Source organism: Etheostoma cragini, chromosome 7 (assembly GCF_013103735.1).
Source record: "Etheostoma cragini isolate CJK2018 chromosome 7, CSU_Ecrag_1.0, whole genome shotgun sequence".
In the NCBI taxonomy this organism is placed as follows: domain Eukaryota; kingdom Metazoa; phylum Chordata; class Actinopteri; order Perciformes; family Percidae; genus Etheostoma; species Etheostoma cragini.
The window spans coordinates 10808090-10829145 of record NC_048413.1 but is presented as its reverse complement, the minus strand read 5'-3'; the positions used below and the strand labels follow the sequence as shown (position 1 = coordinate 10829145).

General features: G+C 40.0%; 1 protein-coding gene across 1 annotated transcript in view; it reads left to right on the top strand.

Annotated features, from left to right (window-relative positions):
• The first annotated feature begins 13373 nt into the window (after positions 1-13373).
• The window catches only part of LOC117947851 (prickle-like protein 2), a 33680-nt gene continuing 25997 nt past the window's right edge, over positions 13374-21056 (top strand). The window contains exon 1 of the mRNA XM_034877175.1: positions 13374-13654. The gene's annotated coding sequence lies outside the window, so the exon portion shown is untranslated. The remainder of the gene's footprint in view (positions 13655-21056) is intronic.

Genomic DNA, 21056 nt, shown 5'->3' with positions numbered 1-21056 from the left:
AGGCCATTGCAGTAGGAGCAGGGCAACCAGATGTATGTAGACTAACTACATCCCCCTCCATCGTGCTACTCTTCTTCTTGCAGCCAGTGATGGTTTTCATGCCCTTCCAGACCTCCTTCATCAGAATCAGAATCAGAATCAGCTTTATTTGCCAGGTACGTGGACACATACGAGGAATTTTTCCTTCTTCTGCAGCTTCTGCTCTACCTTTTTTTCTGTAATCCTCCTTTGTCTCGTTCAGCTTGACCTTGAGTTCCCCCTGTACGTGCCTCAGCTTTGCCTGGTCCCCCTCTTTAAACTCCCTCTTCTTTTTATCGAGGAGGTCCTTGACATCACTGTCGATGAACATTAAAAAAGAAACTTTTTAATTTGTATCTTCTAGGTAGACCCTACAAAATCAAATAGAGCTATTCATGTCATCTTTTAAAAATTACTTTTTCTTTTTTCATGTTTCAATATGTATTACAGGGAAAAAAATGTCACAATGTCAGTTTTATCCCAACATCTTGCAGGCCTTTTTTGATCGTCTCATGGTTCACACTGTCACATGGCCAAACCCTTTGTATTTAAATACAACAAATTTCCCAGTAGAACAACCTTACAATAAAAATTACACAAATAATACAATAAAAAAGCAGTGCAATTAAAGAAACAGGCTGTGAAAAAGCTCAACAAAAAAATTTGAAAAACGTGGAAGGTTGTTTTGCCTACATATACAAATATGAAGAATAAAGTGGCCTTTAGTGTTATTATATAATGTTATACAGTACACAAACATTAAAATAAGTGAAAATAAGATTAACAAAAATGAACGTTGTATGTAAATACATTTTAAATGTGTAGAAAAAATGAACCTGATAACAAGCAAGCTGAAGTGTCTCTTCAGGCTACCATTGATGTAACTTTGGAAACATGGGTCACGTTAAGCCCCAACAAAACATAGCAAACTGTTTATTTATAGTAAAAAGGAATGTGAGTGCTGAGTAAAATATTCTTTAAGGAATCTGTAAATGTCTAGACAAACACTTTATGTAACTTTAACGGTAAACTTGCATTACCGATGGATGGATGATTCACCTTGCTGATACATTTGGCATTCCATTTACCTCGGAACTCAGAAGCCGATGCTGGGAATGACGTCACACCCAGGTTGAATGCGTTTATTGTTTTTGTTAGCTTTAGCCAGGTTAGCCATTGTGAGCAATGCCAGTTTATAACAACGTGTTACTCTATTGTTGTGCATCCAAACAGTGTAACAACATGTCCACTGATTTAGTGAGACACAAACAAAACACAGTGCTTATAACTGTATGCTGTATACTACAGCTTTCACAACTGTTGTTGCTGGAGCAGCCATGTTGGATTTTTTGCCTGGGGTGCTCGGTGGTTGTCCGAGTTCCGGGGGCACGAGCGTGTTTCCGACTTTGATCGCAGAAAATCAGAGTTTGGATTAAAAATGGAACACACTAATAGCTGGCCTCCTTCTCCTCACTCGTGATGATGCAGGAAAAAACAACGTGAATTCCTGAGTTTCAAAACGTTGTCCTAAAAAAACAAGCTTTCTCATTTTCCAAACATTTGTTCCTACTATAACCTGTTACTACTAATGTGAGGTTTCAATGAGGAGTCGCTCGATTTGGGCCACCCTGCCTGACATACAGTATGTGGAGCGTTAGACATCTCCACCTTCATTCTATTGGACAAAAAATGTCTGCACTGCCTGCTGTGTAAATATATATATATATATATATATATATATATATATATATATATATATATATATGTGTGTGTACAGGTGAACCTCCAACAATTTGCATATGGTGTAAAAGTTCATTAATTTCAGTAATTCAACTTAAAAGGTGAAACTAATATATTATATAGACTCATCACATGCAAAGTGAGATATTTAAAGCCTTTATTTGATATCATTTTGATGATTATGGCGTACACCTTATGAAAACCCCAAATTCAAAATGTCAGAAAATTAGCATATGGTGCAAAAGTTCAGTATTGTAGGCTCAAAGTATCACATTCTAATCAGCTAATTAATCCAAAAGAACTGCAAAGGGTTCCTGCGCCTTTAATTGGTCTCTCAGTCTGGTTCAGTGGAATTCACAATCATGGGGAAGACTGCTGACCTGACAGTAGTGCAGAAAACCATCATTGACACGCTCCATAAGGAGGGAAAGCCTCAAAATGTAATTGCAAAAGAAGTTGGATGTTCTCAAAGTGCCGTATCAAGGCACATTAATAGAAAGTTAAATGGAAGGGAAAAGTGTGGAAGAAAAAGGTGCACAAGCAGCACGGATGACCGTAGCCTGGAGAGGATTGTCAGGAAAAGGCCATTCAAATGCCTGGGGGAGCTTCAAAAGGAGTGGACTGAGGCTGGAGTAACTGCATCAAGAGCCACCACACACAGACGGGTCTTAAACATGGGCTTCAAATGTCAAATTCCTCTTGTAGAGCCGCTCCTGAACAACAAACAACGTCAGAAGCGTCTTACCTGGGCTAAAGAAAAAAAGAACTGGTCTGTTTCTCAGTGGTCCAAAGTCCTCTTTTCTGATGAGAGCAAATTTTGCATCTCATTTGGAAACCAAGGTCCCAGAGTCTGGAGGAAGAATGGAGAGGCACACAATCAAAGATGCTTGAAGTCCAGTGTGAAGTTTCTATAGTCTGTGTTGGTTTAGGGAGCCATGTCATCTGCTGGTGTTGGTCCACTGTGCTTTATTAGGTCCAGAATCAGCGCAGCCCTCTACCAGGACATTTTAGAGTACTTTATGCTTCCTTCAGAAGACAAGCTTTAAGGAGATTCTGACTTCATTTTTAAGCAGGACTTGGCACCTGTCCACACGGCCAAAAGTACCAAAACCTGGTTCAATGACCATGGGATTACTGTGCTTGATTGGCCCGCAAACTCTCCTGACCTGAACCCCATAGCGAATCTATAGGGCATTGCCAAGAGAAAGATGAAAGACATGAGACCAAACAATGCAGAAGAACTGAAGGCCGCTGTGGTAGCATCCTGGTCTTCCATAACACCTCAGCAGGGCCACAGGCTGATAGCATCCATGCCACGCCGCATTGAGGCAGTAATTCAAGCAAAAGGGGCCCAAACAAAGTACTGAGTACATATGCATGATTATACTTTTCAGAGGGCGGACATTTCTGTATTTAAAATCCTTTTTTTATGGATTTCATGTAATATGCAAACTTTCTGAGATTTTTAATTTGGAGTTTTCATAAGCTGTACGCAATAATCATCAAAACAATATTAAATAAAGGCTTGAAATATCTCACTTTGCATATAATGAGTCCACATAATATATTAGTTTCAAATTTGAAGTTGAATTACTGAAATTAATGAACGTTTGCACCATATGCTAATTGTTTGAGTTTCACCTGTATATGTACATATATATATATACATATATATATATATATATATCTCCTTCCCTAAAAAGGAAATTCAATAGGAAACGGAGATGATTGAGATAATGGGACACTGAGCGTTTCCTAGTCAACAGTATCATATGTCCCTTCAACTCTTCACTGTTAGAGTGACCTGCCCCTCCTGCTTGATGAGGTCTGAAGCTGTTAATCCTTGAGAGTCATGGAGACACGCCTGAGAGCAGGCGAGATATGCAAATGGTGAGTTTCATAACTCCTCATATAGAAATCATTATCTTGATCTATTTACCTTTTATGTGCCACATCTTTCCTTGCAGTGCAGTGTAGAAAACACATCCAAATTGGGTTCTATGTGTTTATTCAATTCAGCTTCATTAGTATCCTTTTTAATGGTTGAAATGTGTTCACTGAACATACAGGCAGTTATGTTGAATGAAGGCCATATCATTCATTAAGCGCTTACTTGTTGTTTTTTTGGTGTTTTTTACTCCATATTGTGCCACTGTGGGAGTTTGGACGGGTTGGAGTTGCAGTCTCTCAACACATGCTGCACATGAGACCCAATTAAAGGTGATTTACTGCTCTCACAGAACAGGCAAATTGCTGTATGATAAAATAAACAATCTAATCCCCAGATGTGGCTTTCTCTTTTACTGTGTTTTGCAGCACAGATGATTTTTTCAGCATCACTCAGAGGTATATAGTTATGCTAGTGCGGTTTTGCAATTTGTTGGACTAATTTTTGCATTTATAGTTCTTTTATTAGATCTACTCCTACTTTACACTCATGGCCAGAGATAAAAGCAGGAGGCCGGCAAACATTTAATAACCCCTCGTGTGTTTCTTGTGATGGTGGAATCTTGGGAAAATGGAAACAGATAGGTGGGATCAGAGGGCAGACTGCACACTGTGCCCATGTGGTTTCCATCTAAACTATTCAACGTGTTGTCATTAAATGTCTTATCTAATTACTTCCACCCATGGTGGATGTGGCAGATCCAGAAGGCTCGTCCTCTGGGCTCCACACTGTTGATGTAATGCCTGTGTGCTAAATGCAAAGGGACTTAAGTACGCAAACCTTGAAATGTATGATTGCAAAAGTGATTAGGCGCGATATAATAGTTATTAGACTTCTGTTAATATACACGTAATCTAGTGCAGTAAAGGTGCACATTCAGTTCATTTTAATCATTCATTTTTGTCTGATTTCAATGAAGGCTAAGGAAAAGATCAAGTGGCAGCAGGCAGCAGCATTTAGCCTGAATCCTGCAGATGGAAAGCAGCACAAGATAAAACATGTTTTTTTTCTCAAAGAAGAACAGCCAGAGACCTTGTCTATCATTCCTGCGCTATTGATTTTAATTTAATCTTCTTTGAATGAGAGATCTCCCCATAAAGGTTTATTTTTTGCTTCAACAAAAAAGCCAAAATCAAAAAGCAGCTACTGGGGGGATTTTCAAGCAGGGGACATTAAACACAGCACAACACCGTGAAAAAAGGCATGTTCAGTGTCAGTGTATATCTTTTACTGCACACGTATCTGTAGTTTCTCAGTTTCTTAGTTTCTGTAGTTTAGTCTTAGTCTTAGTTCTAGAGTTCTGTGTCGATGTGCATTGGGCAGGCATGCGTCTGTCCTTTTTGAGGGGAAATACATCACAGCACAGGACCCAGGAAGTTGTTATAAAGAAAGATTACAAATAACAATGTCTGGTTAAAATCATCTCAATGTACCATGGAGTCCCTCTGGAAGAGGGCTATATCAGTCGGGGGATTAAAAGGGACAGGTGGACATGGCAAGACGAGGAAAAAGGCAGGGAGGTAATAGCCCAAGGGAAAAAAAGCATGTTTCAGTGTGGCTTTTTTCGCCCGTATATGTGTTAACAAAGTTTTTTTTGTGTTGATGCACTGTTCATCCTGAGCTGAACCACAGCCATCTAATTCTCCATACATCTTTTTTTTTTAATTGTATGTTTTGATTCAAATGCTTTTTCTGGGCCATGAAAGTGGATTATCTTTGCTGCGTGACTCTCATCCCTCTGTATTGTGCCTGTGCAGTTGTGCATTGAGCCACCAGGGAATCAATGGCTCATCTCCGGAAAGCTCTGAGTGGTTTTAGAAGTGAGTAGTTATGACCGAGTGTTAACCCCTTAGGCGCATTCAATCAGACAAGATCCTCAGTAGGCTAAAATCAAACACCAACAAAGTGGAAAACGGTATATTTTCTTAGGTAAATAGTCTTGAGGTAAATATGAAACGTATGAGAGGCATAATTTACAAAACTTTGTTCTTTAAAATCTCCATTCTAATAAAAAATGACAACTTTTACCACTTTTCAAATCGCTGCAACCTGGGTGGAAATGTATGTAGCTTCAATCGTTTCATCTTAATGGATGCACTGCAACAGGCCACACCTAATAAATGCATTACGTTAGAAGAATATTTAATAGAAAAAAAATTAGCTTCTTTAACTGGGTCTCAGAAATGTAATAAAACAGTTTTGTGGTGGCTTTATTAGATTTCAGTAAAGAGGTGGATGTATTTCCAGGGGAAAACACAGACCTTTGTCAGCGTAAAGAAGACATTGTAATTGGAAAGGGGACACTGGGATATAATCACTTCATCACAATCCTGGCGTGGCTAGTAAATATTCACACGTTGTTTGCACAAAATGGCTCTACCTGAAAATGGTGATGTTTTGTTTAGATGGAGAAGGTCATCTATAAAAAGCAGGGTCTAATAAAACTGAACACAACATGTATCTCAGGGCACACTTCAACTGCAAAATGTGTTTTCCCCCAGAGGAAATAAGTATTTTTCACGTCTGTCTTTGTGCATGTTGTGATTTCTGTAAAGGGGATGGCAGTTCTTTAACCCTTTCGAACAGTGGTGTGAATTGTATCTGGTCTCTAGTGAATATTTGCCGTTTCATAGAAGGTATTTTTGTCAATGTTTTCAGGCTGTGTTGACCCAAACATGAGAATAACTGCTACAATAGACTGCCAATCTGGTCTTCCTATGTGAGTGCTAGATGAGAAAGCTATGTCGCTGATTGGTTAGAACCATGGATGTATGAAGAAGAAACAGATACTGCGGTAATTCAGTTCCATAAAATAAATTGCTCATTGGGCGAATATTGTACAGCAAAAAAGCCTCCGCTGACTTCCTCACACTTCAGTGCTTTTGGGCTTAAATAACACGAGCACTGGAGTCCTTCTCCACCCAAGCCAGTTGAGACCATGTGAGCCAGAGACCTCTGCTATGGCTCTTCTAGACTTTCAAATGTCATTGGACCGTTCATACAACAGTCTGATAATAAAAAGAGGGGGGTTGTGAAGCTCCACATTTTTTAAATCAGTTTTATAGGTGCTTCTTTTCCAATAATTGTCTATGGTATAAATGCCTTTTTGGGTCAGTGTGTGTCATGTGATCAATGTGGAAGTTGCAATATCCTACATTGCATGTCGTCATAATAGTAACACTTTAATTGACCAACAGTATAAGTATACATTTCACGAATGTTTCAGTTGATTTAAACCTGCATTAACTGATTTTTCTGGCCACTTCGGGGCAGCACAACATGTTGATGAACAGTTGCTGATTTATACATACATTTAAAAAAAATGTTTTTACTTTGAGTAATATTAACATGTTTTTCTAAACCGATATACATTTCATTTTGTCACTGCTTGTTGTGTTAAATGACCATTCCTCTGTTTTGGAGAACATCTGTGTTTCAGGCCTCCTTGTAACAGTGACAGTGAGGGATGAAAGTCTTATTTATTAGGCGGTAGAACTGGTTATGTGATCAAATCAAAGGGCAAGAAGGATGACACCAACTCTAATGGAGGCAACACGTCACTGTCATCCTCACTATCTCCCTTCTCCATTGACCTCATCACCGCAGTAACACTGCTCATCCAGCACAATGGGTCATTAGTCTATTAAAAGGTAGATACTTTTTCCACTGTCAAGCTGAATCATACCTGCAGATACAGCTATATACACTGAATACAGTACATACAGTATATGTAACATCAATGCCTGCAGACACAGACATAGTTTTGTCTTATCCCACTGAACATTAATGGTCACCACGAAACTCCTACACACGAACAGTTACATCTCTTTAAAAGGAAAGCCTTTACGGTTGGGGCCTGACAACTATGGCTTCCCCTTACACTGCACAGTGATAGTGGAGTGAAAATCCCCATGTGTCTTCCTCACTGTCCCCCAGAGCAAAGACATTCTTTTGTTACTAAATTGGAGTATGGCAAGACACAGGTCCCCTCTGCTCAGAGAATTTTACATCAGTATTCCGGTATCAGATGTGGAGGTCCTCAAGGGAGTGGTGTTGTGGGTGAAAACATGACAGAGACACAGACTGAGGGAACAAGAAGTCCCAAGTGGGGTGTGAGCACCTTGACACATAGATACTGGTCACAGTAATCTCTTGTGGATTGCATTTGTCTTTATTGTTTATTTTTGGCCTGAGAGACAATAACCTTCATGTCGAGTTTTGCTGCTACTCCTGTAGTAAGGCTCAGACCATGATAGTAGGGAAGAAGTAGGCAAGCCAAGGGATAAGATTGGGCCATTGTAGGTGTACAATGACCACTAATGAATACATGAGTGTGAATAAAAGTTTTATTGGTGCAAAAAAAAGGCTGAGGCTGCCTGCTTAAATGCAGCACTGTGATCTGTAGGAAATCAACAAATTTAGTTTCCTTGAATTGTACGAAGTCTCTCTAACACCATTACATTCCGAAAGTTGTTCAAATGTATGGCAAAGAGAAATATAACTTTATTAGGTGGTCTAGTGGGACAAGTAATGTCTTCACATCTCTATTGATGTTTTCAAGCCTCTGACATGTCAAACACAGTCTTGGGGTTGTCATGCCATTTTTCACTCTCAGTTTGTTAAAGCTGCATTCACAAAGTTCAGTATTGTAAGAGGATGATCAAAGAAGCCTCCTCCTCATTCTGATTGAAGTCCATGTGCATCTCCAATATATGTCTGAAATGATTTTTGAGACACTTAAGTGAGACATTTCATTCCAAGAAACGTACACCCTGATGCTATTAAGGGAATCTTTTTCTGACTTTTTTCTGGCAGTTGAGACAACTGTCAGTGTGTCATTCATCTTCTGTGACAAGTCCAAAAAGAGCAGCTCTGTAATCTTTTCAGGATTATGTTTTGTCCTAACTAAACTTGGAAAACTGTCTAATGGGCATTCTTCTGCTTTAGCGAAGCCGTTCCGCTGACGGGACCGTTTTCTCCAATTACGAGAAAACGTTTTCTTCACTTATAAATTGCAAGCATTAAATCTTTATTAACACGCTCATGCAGCACACCATTTGAAAGCTTAAAGTCTCATGATTTGATTAAGCCCAAACACAAAGCATAAGATGACTTAGTTATAGTTATAATCCTGTCATGTTATGAGTGTTTTCTTCTGGATTTTCTTTTCTGTTTTAAGTTGAGACATGTGGCTATGGTTCTAGTTTTGTGTGTAGCCCTTCTAATATGCTTACAGTAGTGTTTGCCAATCTTTTTACAGATGCTGTACTTGGACGGAAATAGAAAATCTCTATTCTAACCTCTTCAGCTCTGTGTCAGTGAGGCCTAGAATCACACTGACATTTGGAACAAAAAACTGAGAGTGTTAACTTCCCAATGACCTCCGGCACATCCCAGAGGGCCAATGTATATGGGAACTGTATCACTTTTTTTTTGGTAAAACATTCATGCAAGGAGGGCATGTATTTTCAAGTGTGTTTGAAGAAGTAGATTTACTAACTGAACCTAAATGCAACTTTAAAGGAGACCTATTATATGCCATGTTCAGGTTCATTATTGTATTTTGTGTTACTACTAGTACATGTTTACACGCTTGAATATTAAATTGTTAGCATTATTTTCTCATACTGTCCACGGCTGCTGCACCTGTGTTCATCCTGTGTCTGACATGTCCTGATGGAGCGCCTGTCTCTCCTGACTCTGAGTCTCTTTGTCGCTGCCTCTGTACAGTCCGTGGAGAGTGGGGACTGACTGCAACGGAGTATACAGCAGTACTTTATACTGTAAAAAATCACCAATAAATGCTTCTTAACCAAATAATACATGTCCAGCAGGAATGTGACCTAAAATTGGGAAGAAATTGGCAACATCTGCAACAAAGATTACAGATTTTTCTGACATTAGTAAGTAGCTACATGTGGCCGGGTATGTAACGTAGACACTGCATCAGTGCCTGTCTGGAGCAGATGACCATACATACTACATGGAAACCCGGCTTAGTATGACATAATAAAGAATGTTCACAACAGTAAGAAATCTGAGGTTTTGGTGGAGGAATTTCTTTTAAATAATTATGTTTACCTCAACACCCAACATTGTAACACTGTAAATTTGACAGAAAATACAGAAAAGCATAACAGGTATCCTTTAAAGTACTACAAAATGTGCATGTTTGTGGTCCGAATAGAATAGAATTATTCAATGTTTCACCGAAAGCAAAGATCAGAGGAAAAGTAATAAACATTTGTGTAGCGGAACATTGTTTTTCTTTTTACAACTTGAATAATCATCTCAGTGACCCCTCAGATGCATCATGGGAGCTTTTTGGAGTGACCCAACCACTAGATTGAAAATCACTGGACTATTCTACCCAACTGTATATAAAGTAGTTAAATGTGCTGCATTTTTGATAATTGAATAATCTAATATGATATATCTGTCACATTTAACTGGAGCACGAATACTTTTACTTTTGATATTTAAATTACATTTTACTGATAATACTTTACTACTGTTACTTTAGTAGGAATGCGATGTAATGGATCATTTTAACATTGTTGTATTCATATTTGTCTACTTTACCTAAGTAAGGACCTGAGTACTTCTTCCACTGTTATTTTTTTACTGTAATTATTATTCCACTGTATATGTATGTTATGCTGTGTAAGTACCTAATATAGACTTTCTAAACAAAGAAAGTCATCTCATTCTCGCTGTTTATTCGTCCCCTTTCTTTCAGTGTATTTACTCGGAATAGCTGTACTAGTTTGTAATGTTGCCCTCCATCCCAGTGATTTCTGTGGAAATAATAGAAATTTGGGGAGAAAAATAGCATGTTAGGAATGAGTGCAGCTCAGCCATATAATTATCAGGATCTTCTATTATTCGCATCTGATGGCAAAGTCTATTTTCATCCTGCAACAGAAATGTGTGAAGAGGGCTTTAACAGCTACACTGCAGTGCTCCTCTTAGTTATATGGAATAGGCTCCATTTATTCTTCTCACATGCTTCTCCTTTTCTTCTCAGACAATCATTTATCGATTCCTTTTCCTTCACTGTCCCTCCGTTTACCTTGTTCTCTTCTTCACCTTCAGGCCCTTTCTCCAATCCAGTCATTTTTCCAGCCAGCCCAGAGATGACGGATATTCATTTGCATGTGTGACCCTGGCAATAGACCACCACGGTTTTGGTTCTACAGTCGTTTAAACAATTTCTGATGACAGTCATTGAGTTATGTTTATTGTATTATGTGCTCCACACTTCCCAGATGTCCCACATCTTATCAGATTTTCTCTAAGTCTGGTACCAAATTAAATCCTGTCTCGGCCAGAAGTGCTCTTCACAATTGATTTCCAGTGTAACCCTTGAAAATAACCAATTTATTCAGCAAGCAGGATGTCAATCAAGATAAATAACCATGTTTGGAGATTTCATGTTAAACAGCCATCAATGTTTTGGAAGGTGTCTTTTAATTTTAAATAAATCTGGCCTGATCAGCAGATGGGTGCAATGTCACAAGGTCAAAAGGATGAATTTCAGGGGTCTTATGTTGAGGTTTATACTCCAGTTTTCTAAATAGGTTTTCTCACAGTGACATAATGAAGAAAAACGTGACACAGACATCAGGGCTGGAGGAGTTTTTTCAAAGGTACCTTCACTGATTTTGATGTCACTTGAGTCAGAATTGGTTGGGGGTGAAGCTGTGCAGTTAGAATATCCCCTCTGGTCAGAAACGTTTTTCACATAAGGATGTGGAAAATGTCCCCAGAACTTACTTTAGACCCTGGCTTCTGTAATTGAAACGCAATGAGTTCTTAAAAAGGTCTAGTTCTAGTGGAAGTTCCTGCAGCCGAAACGTGGGAAACACTTGTAACTGTTTGCAGCAAACTGTACTAGTGTCTGTTGCTGAGGAGCTATTAGAAAAGGTCTGATCATTAACATGAATGGGTGTTTGGAGCTACGTTGTATTATGTTTTGTGAAAACGCTAGCATCTTGCACTGCTCCTAACTAACTTAGCTCACCCGTCTCATCGTCTTTATTTAGCGTTTCACTCTCGCTAGTTTTTATGAAAAAGTTCATCTGGCCGCAGCTTTCCAGTGCTCTTCTTTACAATTTTTTCACCTTTTAAGCGCCGTTTTCGGCATCTTCCAACAAGCACCACTAACTGAAGCGTAGGCTACGAGGTGACGGTTTCTTTTGTTGTTTTAGCAAGGTGCTGCCGTTGGAGGTCTCAAAACATAAATATGTCATCATTGACCATGCTGCTCTCTGCGAGTGAGCTGCATGAATGTGGAGAATGGTGGGCTGCAAGAAAAAAAATAAGTACTGTAAACACGAAGAGTGGGCTGTTAGGGCATGCAGCCTAGGGGCAGCCTCCATGATGTGAACTATGATTCCAACCCAGTGCTATACCTGAACACCGGCTCTCACAACCAAAAACCAGACCGGCCCGCCGGGATTTCTCCCATTGCTCCCAAATAGACAATCGGGGCCTGGGAGATGATAAACCCCACAGGGTCCCTTTAAGGTGGCACATAAACAGTCCCAACAACTGGTGCTGTTGTCTTTCTTTGGAGGACAGTCTCTCAGATGTGTAAGCTTTGTGACTCAGTTTTTACCACTGTGCCCCTTGGGAAGTGTAGTTGACTTATCCTCAAGTTTTTTTTGTATGTACTTTTTTATCTTTTGAGTTTCCACCAGTGACCAGTTTTTTTTTCAGCACTTGCTCATTGTTTGTACTTATGATTCAACAGGAGGCGCTTTATGTCCATCCAAGCCCTGCTCCAAAACATTGTCTTGCCAGAAAATAAACAGAAATGTAACTTCTGGAACCTAAATGCCCAAAGTGCCTTCCTCAGTACACAGAAGGGCACTTAACATTGCAGTGCGTAGTTACAGATCACACAACGATCAGTGACTTGGTGCTTATTTTAGTACTTTACTTTCATTTTCCTGGGAAAATTGCCGGGGGCAGACCTTATTGTACTCATATGTGGCTACAGCCTTGATAGAATGAATCATGTGGCGCAGTGAGTCACACCTCACGAGTGATGCAGTGATGAACGCTGTGCATTTATAATCAAATTCACATAGATTTCTTCTTGCTTTATGCTTTGTAAGCGGTAAAGGAGTTGTTAGACCAAAAACAATTGTTTCCTAGAAATTATATGAAATAATAAGGGATACACTTACAAAGAAAATGTTTTTTGGGGGGTTTTATGAATCTAGTTGTGATTTTCTTCATATATTCCCTGATCTCCCACACCCAGAGCAAAGTATGTCATGTCTTCCCAGACGCTTCTCCATTTCATTTTCATCTCCTCCAAACAAGCATGCATAAATACTCCTTGGAAGCTGTGTGCCGCCCTACGATTGGTTGATACTTGATGACTCACTTTGACAGGCTGGTGTGGGGCTGGCAAGAAGAGGGTGGGTGGATGGTTGAGTGGGTAGGTGGTGGTAAAAAGGGGAGGAGGAGGAAGGAGTAAAGCTCTCTCCCACAGCTTGTACGCTTGTGTGCATTGTTGTTATGAGGGCATGCTGGTTCTCACACACTATAACACAACTTAAATACTTGCAAAGGGAGTCTGCCTCTCCAGCCATGGCTGCCTGTAGCCAGATTTGAGGAGAGAGAGAGAGAGAGAGAAAAAGAGAAAATAGAGAGAGACTTGTGCTGATCACATCACAGCAGCTGCTGTTGTTGCTACAGTACGTGTGAAAGGCAGAGAGGGAGAGGGAGAGGCAGCTGAGCTGGTGTTTGTCTCTGATACTCGGTGGGAAGAGCTGAGCGCTGTGAGCTGTGAGCAGTGCAGTGCAGAGCAGAGAAGAGACATTCAGTCCTCTGGTATGTGTCCAGTGTGAGCGACTTAGTCCAGTCCCTGCGCATCTCTGCTGCTGTCTGAGCAGCCTCACACACCAGGACTCTGACAACCATCCTCCCAAACAGGTGAGTCTCAACAGCATCATCATGAACTACTCTCAGTAGCGTCGTGCCAATTTGACTTGACACTCATGTTATATAATTAAGATTTGATGTTTAAAAAATGTAATAAAAAAAAGACAATGGATTGCTGAAAGTTTTAAGAAATGAGGTGCATCCATCATTAGTGTCCACTTATCCACAGGGATGTGACAAGTGGGGGTGTTTTTCTACTCGTATGTTTTGCAAGTGTGTTAGTTTGTGTGATGGCTAGTTGAAAGAAAGAGATCGCAGGGACCTGGGAGGGGGAGGTGGGGGTAGGGGGGTCGGGGGCTGGGGGGGGGGGGCTTGTGGGGGGGGCTGTGATCGGAGTCAATCCGTCCGATTTTATGCCAGTATCCCCATGTGTAAATCTATATGTCCCTGAAATAGAAAGTGGGTGGAGTGGAAACCGTTTCAGCTCTGCTACTGTTATGTCAGTCTTGTTTTGAAACAGAAAAACAGAAAAACCCATGAAGACAGTGCCTTCTCAGATGCTGCGCTTTAGACGGACTACAGTATTTGATGGAATGCAGATTGTGCATTCATTTTGGTTCGTAGCGTGTGTTGACACAGTAATTTATTGACAACTGCCAGGGCACTCTGCAGTTGTTTACATGTCAGATGTAGCCTACACAGATTTTCTTGAGCTTAGTGTGAGCCTTTTGTCTCAACTGCGCAAGAGAACTACTGCATCCAGCCCTAATTGTTACAGCATTGACAGGATGCCATCACTGTAGTATAAAACTATAACACTATTCCCAGATCAAAATCTAGTCCATTACATAATAAGATTTTCAACACACTGGAGGGATTTCAAAAACAGAGCTTGAGAAAGAGAAAGATAATGCAAGGCTCTTTTTTTCTGTAATATTACATGCAAAGGACAATGTGTAGTTAATTTAGTATGAGGTATGATTTGGTTGCACATATAGTAGGCCTATGTCTGCTGGTGTCACAGTTTTCTGATTGATTTCTTTTCTAATTGCTTTGGCCCCGACTGAGCTTAATCTTCATTACAGTATCTTTATTCTGATACAAAGCGGTTTTTTAATCTACAATCTGAACCAAACATTGGAGAATCCAGCACCTTCTCCTCCCACATGTTAGTGTGAGACACTTGTCGCTTCTACTGTTGCATCCTGAAAATGTGATTTATGTGTAATGGCAGTTTATGAGAGTTTAAATCAGCAGGTTGGTCCAGAATTATTTCCTACAGTGCAACACTTGTTGAATCAACTTCAGTTCTTTTCAAAGTTTACCTGTGAAGTTAGTCTCAATCTGCCGTGACTTACTTCAAGCCTGTGTGATTTGCGTACAGAAAGGACAGAGAATTACGAGGCTTTGAATAGGACCACATGACCGAATGAGATTTCCCGCAGAGACATTGTCAGTGTCGAGATGGTTTAAACCCCTGAGCCATAACCATGATCCGGGCTGCCATTTAAGAGTAAAAAAATATCCCCTGTGTTTGTCTCTCTCACTGTGGATGCTGCTGTTGTTTGCATCTGACTGTCAATCTGTCACCGACTGTGATGTTGAGGATTCAGCCCCAGCTCCCCATTGACCCTGCAACATCCCTTTATCACCCATCCCTCACTGTATCTGTCCATCCATCCACCCATCTCTTCATGTTTCTCCCATCGGGTTTAAAATGTTTGTCTCTTCACTTTCACTCCCCCCCCCCCCCCCCCCCCCCCCCCCCCCCCCCCCCCCCCCCCCCCCCATCTTTGCTCTGGTCGCCACAGAAACGGCTGATTCAGGAAGGGTGGGCGGGTGTCTCAGAGCTCTTGCTGCTCTGCCCCATGTGGTGCTTTCACAGTACATTTCTGCTTCTGTGCTGCTTTTATGGCCCCCATATGCTGACAGTTCAGGTGGCTCAGTCAGATGTTATACAATCATATCAGCAACACAAAGGCCGTTTGTTTCTTTCCCACAAAGGACATGTTCTGTGTTCATGTTCATTTGGTGCAAACCCAGGAAACCTCTTCCCTGCCCGCTGACAAGTCCCTAGCGCTGGGAGATTTTTGGTTAAAGCTTACTGTGGGGAATTTGCAAAGTCATTATTTACGATTCTGACATAAATGTCCATCTCTTGACTGGTCTGCTAATTAAGTGTTGGTTTAATTGTGAGAGATTGCAGGCTATTTGTGCTCAAACCTATATAACATCTAAGTCAGAGCCACACTGTGTGTGTTTAGAGACTACACTGAGGTGATTAATAATGTAATATACCATGACTGAGTTGTTTAATATTAGATATGCTATGACCTTTCTCTTATATAAGGTTGATGATGCAGAATGAGAGTGATGGCGTACAGGGTTGAAATGAATAGATATTATTTTATAAATTACACCCTTCTAAACCGTGTGTTACTGTAGACCTCACGCTCAAAATAACAGTGCCAGAACAAAGAATTTTGTCTGTTATTACGGATGGATATATCAGAACTGGCTTTTTGGTTTTTGTGTTGTGGTTTTATCCAGTTTGTTGCGTGTTTAGCATAGCTCTGGTTGTCATGGCGATAGTTTGTACAGTATCTTGAAACACTGCCTTTTAGAAAGGCTTCTGAACAGGACTTGAAACCTGTGTTGTGCCACAGTCAATTCCAACAAGGACCCCAAGAGCTTGTCCTGCTGTGCCTGATCAAATTAATATGGGAATTTGTATCCACTGAGGGTGTAATGGGAAGACCACCTCTGTCTTGTTATTGTTGTGCTCACTGAAAATCAAGGGTTTTGATGTTGTTGTGTTCATTGTACAAACACATCGTTGGTCACAGTCACAGTCTTCCTAAGGCACACCATCTCAGACAGTTTAGCTATTGTAAAAAGTTCTTTGCAGTTAATATTATTTGACTGTTAACTGTTGAACTAAACAGTGATGAAGAACAGTTTTTAGTGAGTTGACCAATATTGATATTAACTTACTCAAAGCACAATGGGATCTCATCGTTTTTATTGAAAAAGCCTCAGATTATGGGTTTTCTTTTTGGTTGCTGAGATCTAAAAAGGTGTAAATGTATGCATCCTGCAGGGCTTTCTCCACCCTGCAGTGTTCAGCCATTACAGTCAGTGGTGACGCAGCCCGGGCCTCATACAGCACACTGCAGACTCGTCACTAGACACAGCCAGAACAAAGAGAATACACTGTCATCTAAGAGAAAAACTCAACATGAAAAATAACACAGAAGACAATACAAAGATTGGGAGATACAGTACGTGATGAGACCTGAGGGGCTCATCTGACTACTTTTTAAAGACACTGTCCCAGGTACAACTGTGGCCCTGGACACCTCAGGTGGGATTTTAGATCCCACCTGAGGGGAAGTTTTAGATCACTTTGACATCTATTTGTATGTAACTGTGCCTATTTACTTGTTCATGTGAACATGTTAGCTTATAAATGTTTGAGGAGGAGTTCACAGATGCCAACAAGCTAAACGTCAGGCACCTTGATGATATCTATGAGACTGCAACCTTACTTTATGGTTCCACAATCCCATAACTAAACCGCAAAAGGTAAGTTTATTCAAGAGTAAAACAGACACTTTGCATGCCAATTGAATCATAAATTAAAATGGGGAAAAGGAAAATGTAGACTTAAGGTTTTGTAAATACATCTATGTAGGCCCCAGCAACGTATCATGACCATTGCTTTGAAAGCTCTAACCTTGCAAAGATCCAATGTATTTGGTGAATGAGGGAATAGATGGAGATGAAATGGACGTGGATAGGTTGGCCGACCTAGTGCTAGGCTACACAAATATGGTAACCTACCACACTATGTTGTGCAGGTGGCACTGCAAAGACTACCTGCAACATAAAAAGCCATATGTTTGGTCCGCAAATCTGAGCACAAAAACCCTGACCCCCTTTTAATACACTCACTATCCCAGCTGTACAAGTAACGAAGACAACAAGTAAACACATGCAGCTTTAGTGGTTATAGAGTAATTAATAATCAGTAATAAAGTTGAATGTTTCTAATTCATTTTAGAAAGTCTGCACTAAATTAAATCTCTGCATCATTTAAATGGTATGATATTGTATAATACTTTTACAAGAGAAGAATTTCTTATGTTGTTCAGCAGCAATAAAAGGTCTGTCAAATATATTCAGCCAACAGTTATACTGTAGTCTACATGCGGTGCCAATAATGTAAAATTTCAAAATAGCTGAACCAGAAATAAAACTCAGTCACTCAGTGCTCCAGGAGCAACAAGATGAAAAGGGGAGTTAAAGAAGTTGGTTTGTCTTCAGAGGGTGTCACACTTCCCTATAAACTCACTAAAACACAGATAGAAGCGGTAAAGAATCATTGGGATTCACACCGGGCAAAATAAAATTGTCTGAGAAAGATATACTGTAGAAGGGCAACACAGCAGCAGGAATCTTGTATACTAGCATCAACCTGATTTACCATGATAATAAAGAGCCACAATCATGCACAAAAAAGTAAAAACCCCATCTACCCGGGACATCAGTGTATGAATAAATCCCCAGCAAACCACACAATCCTGGGCCACATATTGTGCTCCTCCAAAAAATTGATAGAAATAAAAACTGTGAATGTATAAGTCTGGTGAAATTGTATGTTTTTCTTATTGTCAGTAAATCCCATTAAAAGACCAAAACCAGGTCATTTCTATTAACATATTTCTATTTTCTATTTATTTTGAGTCAATCTCACATACACCATCCTGCTGTTGTACTCACTGCAACCAATGTTTTTGAGTTAAGGGGCCACAGAGGTGGGAAAGTCAGAGAGAAAGACTAACACAATGCTGGTTCTATTTCAATAGGATTCTTTAACAGTAACAAAAAGGCAGAATTTTTCCGGCCTAATCAGTCAAAATGTAGTTAAATTTAGTTTATTTAAAGTGACTCAATAAAACCTGTGGCTTGTCTCCCTCACACCAATGAAAAAGACACACCTGCTAGCTCAAGATAAAATGTTAACTAAAAGAGAAACTAGCATACCTCACATATATGCATTAGTAGTATTAGTGTTAGTAGTTTTAGATGGCATTGCTGATATGATATGGGGGGGCAAATAATCCCGACTTGGTGGTACTAATAAAAAAGAATATTACCCCGAATTCACTGCTCATGTAGTGAGATTGTTTTCCTTTGCTTTGGTGAGCAGATTAATGAGTATTGAGGGTTTCTTCCTCTATTGACTTTACTCGTTCTACACTCTGCAGCCACCAAGATTGATTTTCCAATAAGTTGGCCCTACCTTTTAACTGAGCTATTCCTGTGGTGTATTTGGGTAAATAATGTTTATAATGTGTTGAATAATATCTTAGAAATGTGAATGCAGAAAACGTCTTTTCGTAATCTTGGCTTAGGACGAGTGAAACGTAAATGTTTGCTTCCCATAAGCTAAAAGGAGCATATACAGTTCAAAATACACTGGGAGGAAATTCGATGAATCATGCTCTAAATAATATCAAGGTGCAGACAGCTTGATTTGAGTTCCACATGGAGTGAAAGATGGATATTTAGCCTAACCGGTCGTTACCACAATCAAGCCTCTCTTGAAGTGGATACTGGATGATTCCCTGAAGTCTGATGACTAATGTTCTCCCAAACGCCATATCAAAGCCTCTTAATTGGTTAGAATAAACCAATCATTAACTTGCTCATTAAAGCTTATTGCAGTGCAGAGTTCACTGGCTTGATCATAGCTAACTTCTGTCATTGATCCCGAAGCCAAGTCCTGGTCCGACATTATTCAGGACTCATCAACACCAATGTCCTGACTCATTTTGGTTGTTTAAAGATTCCTTGCCACTTAATGTTAGGGGGATTCTGCGCTAACCTCACTGTTGTGGCCAAAAATTCCCATCTGCTCACACTCTTTCTGCCAGATGCTTCTCTGGTCTTTTACTGGCCGGTTCCTTTTGACAGTTGTGGGGCCTCTAGTTCATAATGGACCCCGCACACACACATTTATTTGGGATGAAAAGAAGAAAGGAGGAGAACTGGAAGAATAGAGCAGGAAGCTACAGAGGCACAGAGATTCATAAAGCTCTGGGTTGAAACTGGATTCACAACAGTGCGTTTCTTTAGCGCAGTTGCACTGTGCGTCTCAGCAGTTTCCAACTAATCTTTGTGTATCCTAGAAAGTGCTGACTGGCTTACGATAGGGATCACTAACAGAACAATATGCAATTTATGCTTAGTCAGAGTAGTTAAATTAAAAGTTACATCCGGAGAGGAGTTTAGAAAGACAGGGCCAAACCGAGGCTGCAGGTGTATGGATTATTGGTAGAGGAGAGAGATGGCATGATGTAAATGCTGCTGTTTGGATATTGGTGCTAGTTTGGCCTCACTGACTGATAGATACAAGGAAACGTAACTCCAGGGTAATCATCTGTGGTGCTGCAATGCCCTGAGGTTTAGTATTCAGTGTATCCTCAAACTAATGGCATCATTACTGGGCTTCTGAAATAGCATTTTGCAACTCACCACAATGTGTATGTGCACACACAAGCAAGTAGTGCACTGTATCACCCATTCACATGAACACACAAAAATACACGGAGTGATATAAAATACTCCAAGAAAAGTACTGCATGTGTGCAGGAATTAATGATTAAAAAAGACAAACTTACACACAGGTCCATTTATTTTTATAAATAAATGTAGTGAAATGAGTGAAATGTACAAAATACTTTTTCCCCAAGATCCGGACTGAAGCACTTCTACATCTACCTTCATCTATCTTCATTACCTTACCATAACTCAAATGACAGGGATGATATAAAAGGATTGAGAAAAAAGCACAACATGTAGCTGCCAAAAAGGACATCCTACGAACGCCATTTTGAAGTGACGTCACATTGTGACATGTTTCACAGGCAGATTTGAAAATAAGATATGGAATAATACATAGTACCTATAGTTCAACACATACACAACAAATGGCTGCTATCAAAACACAGGGTCTGAAAATCACATTTTGTTGACTTTATCATCCTTTTACACTCAAATGTACAATCCAACCGCTAAATAAAATGAATTGTCCATTTGCCAGCATTTTAAGGTTTTTCTAAATTGGATTCTGTATTGCTAAAACCACTTTAATGGACATGATCATTATAGAAAAAATGTTTCCCTTTAAAAAGGGTATCTGCACGTCTTGAAAAGTATTTAAAAGCATTGACTTTAGTTTAGTTAGCCTTGTTAGTGGAATAGAAATAGCAATTACTTTTTGATTTGCGTTCCCAGACGACTAGCGTTATAAGCTACTTAGGGGTTGGCTGGTCGTACTTGATCAGGGTGAAAACATATCCAAGAGAACGGTCGACTCGGTACAATGCATTTTACTTCTCACTCCAAGTTTTTCTGGAAGGCTTCTTGCTCTGTGTCAGCTCCAAAA